This window comes from Diachasma alloeum, unplaced genomic scaffold, assembly GCF_001412515.2.
Source record: "Diachasma alloeum isolate Michigan unplaced genomic scaffold, Dall2.0 Dall_scaffold_00739, whole genome shotgun sequence".
NCBI lineage: Eukaryota > Metazoa > Arthropoda > Insecta > Hymenoptera > Braconidae > Diachasma > Diachasma alloeum.
The window spans coordinates 83,354-94,215 of record NW_021680869.1 but is presented as its reverse complement, the minus strand read 5'-3'; positions in this window follow the sequence as shown (position 1 = coordinate 94,215).

Genomic DNA, 10,862 nt, shown 5'->3' with positions numbered 1-10,862 from the left:
GGCGAATTTTACTGTATTCACTATTTACTTTCGGGGCACGTGGCGACTCACGGGGCAGCTAATGCACGAGTGACGGTCTTTTCTTTTCTTTCGCGATTCGTGGGGGTTCGTCAGGTGTCGATGTCCTTCGGTTTTTGATTCGAGAGCAATCGGGGCCAATCAGCACGGGTGAGAGGTGACGATGACCACAATCCAGGGATGTCGCACAAGGGATTATTGCAGGTGTTGAATATTCGGGGGTACAGTATGGGGAATTTCCAGGGGGCGATGGCTTCTTCAATTGATCGGGTGGGGCCGGAACTGATATCTTCCTTCGGCTGATGTCTTCGCGATGTCCAGGGGCGGGGGTAGAGGGGTAATGCGGGGAAAATCGAGGGAAGGGATATCCAACGGTGGCGGGATTTTACTATTTAGGGGGCAGTGTGTAGTTGGGTAAAAATGTGTGGAAAAATAATACAAAAATAAATAAATATGCCTCGTCATACTTACAACTGATTAGTTTATGAAAACAATTGACTTAGCGGTTTTTTATTTATCCGCATAAAACTTGTAAAAAATGCCAAAAAGCGTTAATTTCATAGAAATTCGACCATTTTACCTAAGTTAACGATGGGATTTGAATTAATTTTGTGTAATCGATGCGTCTCCACATAACTTGATGAACAAAATCTCATTGGATTTTGAGCGAAATCGCCTCAGTGGTTGTTCAGTTTTTCAAATAAAACTTTCGAATTTTGCAATTAAAAAAGGGAAAATTGGAAAATTTTAGAGTGGATTAACTTTGAAGTTGCAAAATTTTGAAATGGGTCAACTTTAAAATTGGAAAAGTTTGAAGTGGGTCAATTTTTTTAGTTTTATAAAAAAACTTTGGAATTTTACGATTTGTTGGGGGAGTTGGGGGAAAAAGTTGGAAAATTTTGAAGTGGGTCAATTTTGAAGTTGAGCGAATTTTGAAATTGAATTTTCAAGTCGGGCAATTTTGAAGTGGGTAACCTTTGAAGTTGGGGAATTTTGAAGTGAGTTTGGCATTGAACCTTGAAAAGTTTGGAGTGGGTCAACTTTAAAGTTGAAAAATTTTGGAGTTGAAAATTTTTCAACTTTAAAGTTAACCCACTCAAGTTGAAACGCAATGGGAGCGAGCGACCAACAACCCAGACCAATTTTTGCAATTTCTTTTTCATTTGAAATTCCTGAAATTCGAAAAAATGAAAACACTGAAAATTGATGGAATAGAATAAAGAAAGAAAAATCAACAAATGTAAAAACCTCATTTTTACACCTTTCCACTTCAAAGGAAGGTTATCATGATAATGGTGTGTTTTCCTCTTGCAATCGAAGTTTTTTGAAATAGAATTGCATCGGATCCATTCGGAAGCATAATGGAATCGGCAGAAATGAAGGAATGTCAAGACTAATAACGCGTAAAGTAACGGTCACATGCCTTCTGTCGAATAGGCTCGGCCCCCTGCTTGTTTTTTTTAATGAAAAGAAAAAGAGGAATCGCACGGGAAGTTATTGGTTCAACCCATAATGGATCACACCCAATTCCACAAATCTCTACCGGTCACATACCAACGAGGGAGCGAGCGAAGCGACCAACCGGGCCTGATTTTTTATATTTCTAATGACAATACTTCTTGAATAATTTACATTGTTGTTGATGTTTCAATAGTAAATCTCAGGATTAATACAGATGTTATGTTCATCACCGAGCCAGCTAGTAATTTCGAGAAATTCGACTTTCCTCCACTTTCGATAATAATAAAATATTAATCATTCTTTCTTCACTGACTATTGTTCATATGTACTACCACAAAAACTTCAAAGTTATCCGGTATTTCCCAATAGATTCGTTGCAAGCGAATGAAGGAGTTAATTTTTTTTAGGTTTAAAAATCATGAGTGTGAAATACGAGTGATTTTTCCTGAAAAACTTAACGACTTCGTTTATGTGCAGGGCACCTTGGGCGAAATACCTAATTAATTTTGAAGCTCGAGTGGGATTTGAGAGAGAATTTTTTCATTCAAATTTGTGTCAAGAGAGTTGCACCATGAGACGAAATAGATTTGTCAGTTTCGACGAGTTGTTCACTCGATTGAACGAACTTTTGTTTTTTATGCAACAACAACCGGAGAAAATTATCAATAAATTATCAGTTAAAAACCCTGTAGTTTGTACCACGTTACGTTGAATAGTGCAATTGTATTATCTGAAATTTGGATGGGAAAATTTCTCATTATTAACGTTGCCGAAAATTTAGCAGGGTTTTGAAAAATAAAACAAAAAAGAAAAATGTCTTTGTCGGATCATGTTAGTCATCGAGCGAACGTTGTCAGATGCAGACGAAAACCCAGGTATGAATTAAGATTTCATCAAAGAAAGAAAATCGATCGAGAGAACCGAAAAAAATTGAACGTGTCAGTCTCACAAAATGATCCAGAAATCAATCTCATTCAAAGTCATTCCCTAATCACTCGCACCTCTCCTCACGATTCAACCGTAAAACCTCTTCATTGATATGAGAAAAATATGAATGACTCTGAAAAAATTCTGTCAATAACGATTCATCAACAACACCTGCTCTTCCTTCTCCTCTGTCTACAACAGACCGAGTTGATGTTCATCATCACGGAAGAATTATCTTTATTCCTCTTCAAATCAATGAATGCACAAGGTTTAGAGTTTATTTGACCCAAATATTCCTGCGGACACATATTAATCATCTCCAAGGTGATGCTCTCCTCCAAGTTCTACGGAGTCATCAGTGCTTCCAGTCATTTCCAAAGACATCAAGAAAACTCCTCGAAACACCTCGGACCCCCGCAGATCTGAAAATTGTTCCCCCAGGAGATTACCTCCATTTAAGGTTTATGAGAGCATTGAATATCATGCTTAACCTCGTTGACCCGAAAACAATTCCAAATCAGTTACTAGTAGATTTCAATGCGGATAGCGCCTCTAGAAAAATCCGTAAAAGAGACAATCTGGCCCATGCAAGGGATTATTGCTAATATCCCCACTTGTAGACCGGAAGTAGTGGGAATTTATCGAGGGAAGCAAAAACCAGCAAATGCTCATCATTTTTTCTAATATTTCTTGGAGGATGTCGACGCAATTAACGCTGCTGGGGGAATAGTTTATAAAAATAAAGTGCTTAAAGTTTTTCTGAGGTGTTTTAGGGCTGACACTCTTGCCCGTGCGTTCATTTTGAATCACAAGCAGTCCCCCGGGAAAGTGCCCTGTTCCAAGTGTAAAGTTATTGGTACTTATATCCGTACTGGAAATAAGAAAGAGCAGCTATGTTATCTGGGGACAGACTGGCCATTGAAGACGGATGCTGAGTATATTCCGGGTCTTGATGGGTCTCACCAAAATGAAGGGGAATCCTGTTTAAAGGATCGAATTCCCTTAGTTACAAATGTTCTAGTGGAAATTCAACATCTTGTTTATCTCGGGATGGTGGGGAAGTTTTTGGATGCTGTTATCGGAGGAAAATTCCACCGTCGTATGATATTTTCAGCTATTCAGAGACAGAGAACAGATAATCGTATGAAAATAATCGCGAAATATTGTCCATCTGATTTCGCATGACTTCCAAGAAATTTCCAGTATTACACAAAATTCAAACCCACAGAAAGTCGGAAAATTCTTCTGTACACAGAAATTGTAATATTCACAGATATCCTCGATCCAAAAATTTATAATCAGTTTCTCTTACTACATTCAGCATTGAAAATTCTTATCCATAAAAACTCTCCTCGACACCATGTCACCTTCCCAAGGCAGGCATTACCGATTTATGTTGAGCACTCTGCCAGGATATTCGGTCCCAGATTTTCTTCGTACAATATTCACGGTCTCCCCCATAACATAGATGATTATGAGAACTTCGGTCCTCTTGACTCATTCTCAACTTTTCCCTTCGAAAATAATATATCTATTTTCAAGAGATATTGTAATCGTCCAGGCAGAACTCTTCAATAAATAAATAACAGACGAGCGTCACATCCAAGTATTTCAGCCACATAAATTGGGTCCTCTACCACATTCAAGATTAACAGATTGCGTTCAATATAAAAGAATTCGTTACAATAACATGGTATTTCATCTATCGATTGTGACAATACTTGTATAACTCACGATGGACACATTTGCATCATTCGTAATACTTTGGACGCTAATCATTCGTATAACTTGGTGATTCAAGAATTTTTGAGTGTTGAGCCTTTTTATAATTTCGGTTTTCCATCAGTTGAACTTGGAGTCTACAAATGTTCTCAGTTGAGTAATGATTCCTCCCGGATTCCATTGGAAAATATACGGAAGAAAGGCTTCCATATGCCTCTCGGTAATCAATTCATTGTTGCCACTCTGCGTCATAATAATTTCTGAAAATTGATAATCCGTGGATTCCATTGTTTGATGAGGAGTGAAACATATTCATCATCTAAATAATACTTCCAGATGTCTGAACGAGGGAAGAAAAGTACTACAAAAGAGAGTGCCATGAAACAATGGGGTTACAACTCTGATGAGGACGTGTTCGCTGAGAGTGCTGGAAGCTTGGGGGACGATATTCGGAAACTTCGTGAAAAATTTTCCGACCAAACTGCACCCCGTACAGCTCACACCCATACAAGTGGATCTCCCTTGACGCGTTCAAAATTTTCAAATGAGAATCAAAACCCCGATCTGCAAGATGCAGGGTGAAAGGGACGAGCAATAATTGATGCCATACATCTATTCCACAGAGTAGTTTTCAAGGGATCTCTCAATCATCACCTTCCCCACTTCAACCCTCCCGTTTGACTCCTAATGAGCCTTATTACGGATCAGATGAAGATTATGAATCAGTGAAAAAGCGAAAAGAGAAAGCTGAGAAAACGATATTGGAAGAACAGCGTAAAAGCCATCAACTTCTAGCCATTCCCTCCGTTGCTCAGCGGGCTCAACTTGCTTTTCAGGATTATCGAGAAGTCCGATTAAACGCTATAGCAGAACTCAATCGTCTGGAGAAGGAGAAAAAAAAAATTCTTGAGTTGCAACGAGAATTTGAGAAGCAACAGCAAGAACAGCCAATGCGCGGAGAAGACGAAAGGAAGCGAGAGAACGCGAAACTGCAGGCTAAATGGAGGGCAAAAAAAGAGGCGAAAGAGAGGGAAAAGAAAGATGAAGAAGACAGGAGAGCAAAAAGGGTATAAGAGGAGGCAAGGGTGGAACAAGTGCAACAAGATGATCTGATCACACGGGGGAAGGGGAAAGTAGAAGGAAGAGAAAAAATAGGAGTGAGCGATGAAAGAAATAATGTCATGGGGAATACTTCACCTACTACCAGCTCGTGATCGACTTCGGAAGCAGTACCCGAAGGTGAAAATTTTCCAACATTTTTTTTCAACATAGTCGATTTGGACGAAATTAGAAACAAATAAAAATTTGAAATTTTCAAAAACTACCTCTTTTTTCATGAATAATTTGTGAACAATTATTCTTCCAAAATTGTAACAAATTCATTCCTATTGAGAATTTTATAAAAAATCTATTTTAAACCCAAAAACTTGAAGTCCCCTGAAGCTCAAATGATTTTTCTACTTCATTTACAAGAAGAAAAATTTTGAAAAAATAATTTTTCGTCACTAGGCCCGATAAAATCGCGGTTATCGGGCCCAATGACGAAAAATGGTGTTCGATACACAGCTGTGAAGAACTTTTCTACCTCATATGATTACAGAACTCGCCTTCGGCTCGTCCTGTAAAATCATATTCGCCAGAAAAGTTCCTCGCAGCCTAGTATCGAAATGTACTATTCTGAATATTACTTGAATGTCAGCAATTATCCATGATTTTTTAGAATTACCTCTGGCAATTTAATTGATGAAGAATCCTTCAAAAACCAAATTTTCATTGAATTTCACCATCCAAAGAAATCTCTTTAACTTCCATATGAATTCATTCTCTCTGACTTTTGCTTTTTAAATGTTTTTTGGGTCATAGAATTCGAATTTGTTTGTTGGATTTCACCAAACTAATGCATTCAAAAGTTATAAACAATTTAATTGTTTAAGTGCGCAGAACTCCTGAACAATGAGCTTCACAATAAAAAAATTTGTATAAAAAATATTCGTCTCACCGAAACGAATTCATTGGTTTTTGACTCATCATGATATTTCAAATAACAACGGCGATGCAGTTTTTTTCCATTCGAGAGACCTCCTCCAATTCAATTAAAAATTTTCTACTACAGTGGAGATGATAATAAATTAATGAATTCTTATCAATTACCTTGCTGAATGTGGCGATGAAGAACTCGAACAATTCTTGGCTGAAAATTCTGCTCAAAGCCAAACAGAGCTTGCGCTACAACTCGGAGTAACTCAACAATGCATTTCTCATCGCCTACATCAACTTGGCAAAATTCAAAAGAAGGGTAGATGGGTTCCTCATGATCTGAGCCCCGAAAATAAGGAGCGACGACTGGAGATGGCGCTATCTCTGTTCAGTCGATTTAAAAGAAAAGATTTCTTATACAAAATCATCACGGAAGATGAAAAGTGGGTGTTATACGACAACCCTAAACGCAAAAAATCGTGGGTTAATCCTGGCGAACCATCGACGTCGACTCCGAAACCCAATGTCTATGCGAGAAAAGTGATGCTGAGTATCTGGTGGGATATGAAGGGTGTGATATATTATGAGATACTTAAAACTGGCCAAACTGTTACTGCGAAGGTTTTACAACAACAGCTTATTCATTTGAATGATGCATTGGAGCAAAAGGGCCCATATACTGGCAGCGGAAGTAGACAAGTGATTCTCCAACATGACAACGCTCGACCGCATGTCGCCAAAGCGACTAAGGATTATCTGTGAATTAGGATGGGAGGTTCTCCCTCACGCGGATTACTCGCCTGATCTCGCCCCATCCGACCACCACCTATTTCGGTCTCTTCAACACCACCTAGCTGATGAGCACTTTAAAACAATCGACGAGGTCCGAAAAAGCATCGATGAATTTATTGAGTCAAAACCGCCCAGTTTCTTTCGCGACGGAATTCGTCAGTTGCCAGTGAGGTGTTGTAAAGTCATGGAAAATAATGGGGAATATTTAGACCGTTAAATGTCTTTTTGTTTTTTTATAATAAACTCTGATTTTCATGAAAAAAGCACCTGATTAATTTGTACACCTAATAATTCTCGATCGCTTGAAAAAATGCTATTTCACTGTAAAATTAGGAAAAGCTAATTTTTTTAGTACTGAAGTAAATTTTTTGGGTTTCGTTTTGTCTGCGGAGAAGATCCGCCTTGAGGAGGGAAAATTACAAATAATTCTAAATTTTGATACTCCCAAGAATTGCTGCAACTCAGTGCGATTCTTCGGAGTATGTAATTATTATCGGCAATTTAGTGTGGCACATGCCAAGTTGGTTGACCCCTTCAGGGAATTACTCCAGAAGTCCTCTCAGTGAAAATGGACCGAGAAGCATGACAAAGCCTATCGAGATCTAAAAGATAACTTCGTTAACTGCATACAGTTATCCCATTATGATCTAAATCAGGAATTTCGGGTACAGACGGATGGTTCGGACATTGGTATTTGTGGAGTGTCATATGGATGTGTTCGGGCGGATCATCCCGGGGATCTTGTGATAGTCGACTTTTACGGGCCCCTACCTCGGTTGATAGGAGGAGTGGAGTATATTTTCGAGGTTTTGGATGTGTTTTCGAAGCTCGTTAAATTATACCCCATAAAAAGCGCCAATACGAAAACAGTTTTGATTAAAATCGTGAATGAATATTGTCGCGACATTGACAAACTCAAGAGAATTCTCGTTGATAACGGGACCCAATTTAGGGCGAACGCGTGGACTCAGGAGCTTAATAAGAACGGTATCAAGACAAGTTTCTGCTCTATTCGCTACCCTCAGTCAAATCCAACCGAGCTTGTGATGAGGGAGCTGGGCAGAATGTTTCGTCTTCTCTATTCACGTAGGCATACAGCGTGGGCAAAGGTTGTTCCTACCATTGAAACCTATTTTAATTGCACCAGTCATTTTACAACGGGCTTCACCCTATGTGAGCTGCACTATGGCAGTGAAATAAAGGATAAGGTTAGAGAGGTGTTGTCATTTCCCAAGTCTGCCGTCGTCATCTCGCATGAAGAAATGATTTTATTAGCTCGCGATTGAATTCAAAAGGGATTAGAGCAGAGGAGGAGGTACCGAGGAATTCAGCCTCCACTAGACCTAAATGTGGGAGGTAAAGTCCTCCTTCGGGTACCCCATTTGTCCAGTAATACAGATCGTGTAATACATAAATTTTTTCACCTATATGTGGGTCCATCGTTGGTTCAGAATGTCATTGGGAGGAATGCGTTCGTCTTAGAGGATATGAAGACGTCATTGGCCTTGCGGAGTACATATAATGGAACAAGCCTGAGGAAGTTTGTTGATCGAGATGAGTGTCAGCCTGATTCTGAAGTATTTGTCAGTGATTGCTAAATTTGTGACTATGCGGGGGATTAACAATAACTTGATACCTAATCTGACAAAGACAATTGCAATGAGAGTTTGCCGATCTCTAGTCTCTTGTTGTAGTTATTCTCATCTAGGTAGGGCGATAGACCTATTATATATGGGGACTGTCCATAGGGATTATGAAAACAAGACAAGTATTGTATATGAGGGAGAGATAGATTATTATAGCTGTAAATGAAATTTGATATGATGAATACTGAAAATTTAGAGGGAAGGCAAGAGCTTACTTTTAAGTATTACACGTGTGTCTGAATGATCATTAATGTATAAGATGTGAACACACCAATTATTTTTGTTCATATTCTGTGCTATCAATTAAATTATGTGATTCCTGACGATATTCAGATTGTTGTGAGTAGATTAAAACTTCGTATGAAATACTATGTGAAGATGATAATAAAATTTGTTTATTTTGGCAATGTAGGATGATGTGCAAAAAGTAATGGAGTTATACAATTTTGTGCGTAAGGGAGAATTTTTAACCAATGTGCATGGTCATTGGGTTGGTTGGTCGGAGAGTGAGGTAAAGGGCATCATGAAGAATGTGATGAAACTAATGGCAGTCAGGATACCGTGGTGGAGGATGTGGTATCAAGCGTGAACCGGCGGGAGTGTCACCTGGCGCTCATGAATCTAAAATAACTGATATTGTCGAGTATGGTACGACCTGGATGTTATTCATTGATGCTCTGGAACTGTCGTCAAGCCACTTCATGGGGATGGGGCGCTTGACATCGCTGATGGCTACGTAGTGACCATAGTCCCTACGCAACCCAAGACGATAAGAGTAAATCAGTGCTCAGTTGGCTCAGAGATTAGATGTTTTTTTCATCATCCACATAATGTCTGAAGGAAGAAAAGGGGGATAATGTGATGATTTAAATATTTCGTCAAGAGACTGCGTAACGAAAATTGGTATTTCTAGATACCACAATGTGGCGCTGGACAATTAATCGGATACCACGGGCCAAAATACCTGACCCACGCTCGCTGGCCTTCCAGCCTGTGACGACTGCGATCTGTAATTCTCTTTCTCTCATCTATCTATTGACTTGTGTTATATAGAATAACGATTCAATCATCCTCCTCGCTAGCAGAGTAATTCACGTTTCATTTCTTCGCTATATCTAAGACATTTGGTCAGTGTATTATTTTTGTGTTGAAACAAATTCGTATAATTATTGATATTATTAATTTTATTGCGTCTTCATCAGTGTTATAATTAAATTGACGATTCTTTGATAATAATTACGGAGTGAATGTAACACGTGTAATACTGGATGGGATCAAGATACGCGCCAGCGTATCGGCCAGGTGGACGTTTTCCCGCTCCTACCGCTGCCGTGTATGATATATGCCTAACAACTCACCCCGCCACTCCCCTCGAACCTTATTATTTTCATTCCGTCGGAATGCGTGGATGAATCGAGGAATTACTCTTGGTTACGCCATATAAATCACTTACGGCCTTTCTAATGCTATTTTTACTTTTTGGATAAAGTTAATATTAAATAAGATACGCCCATAGCAACCGAGGCATAATGCATTTTTCACAATTTCGATTATCTCAACGCATGCTCGTGCCCTCAAGTTGGCAGAATTGTGTGCGAGTGAGAAAGACATAATGATTTTGGCTGCATCCCTCTCCCATCCAGTGTTGAGTGACCGCCATTTTCCCTAGATTAGCTAGTGACATTGATGGTAAGTAGCCAATGTGTTAGTTGAAACTATCCATCGAACCTCGTTGCATTTTCCCTCCCAAAATCGCTGACAAAATCATCTCTCTCAATCATCGAAGGGATATCACGTGAGATTCATTTTTGGACGCGGACAATTTTCAGGATAATTCGGTAAGTCTGATTCTTATTCAATCCATCAAAATCAGTGAGAAAACCGAATTGACCTTCACTTTGATCCATACCAAATTATCACAGAGAGAACGTCTATTGCATGAACCACGTGTTTTGATGGTCCATAACCTCAAAAAGTTTGGTCCCCCGAGTAATAATAGATTCAATCAAATGAAGATTCTCAGCTTCTCAAATTATTGTCATGGAAAATATCAATCAAAAACGTCCACCAATACGAGAATAACAAAAAACAATCGTGAACATATCACAATCTCTCATTTCAGTTGGAAAAAAAATCTCATAACATTCTAAGTTTCTCAAAATTTTGATTCCAAACGTGCCAATTCACTCTGGAATGCTCTTGATCCTAATCAATTGGGAATTAGAATCCAATTCTGAATTTCATACATTTTCATTTCTAATTCATAATATGAGTTCCAGAATATATTGTCTATTGATGTCTATTAATGTTGTTCAGTGA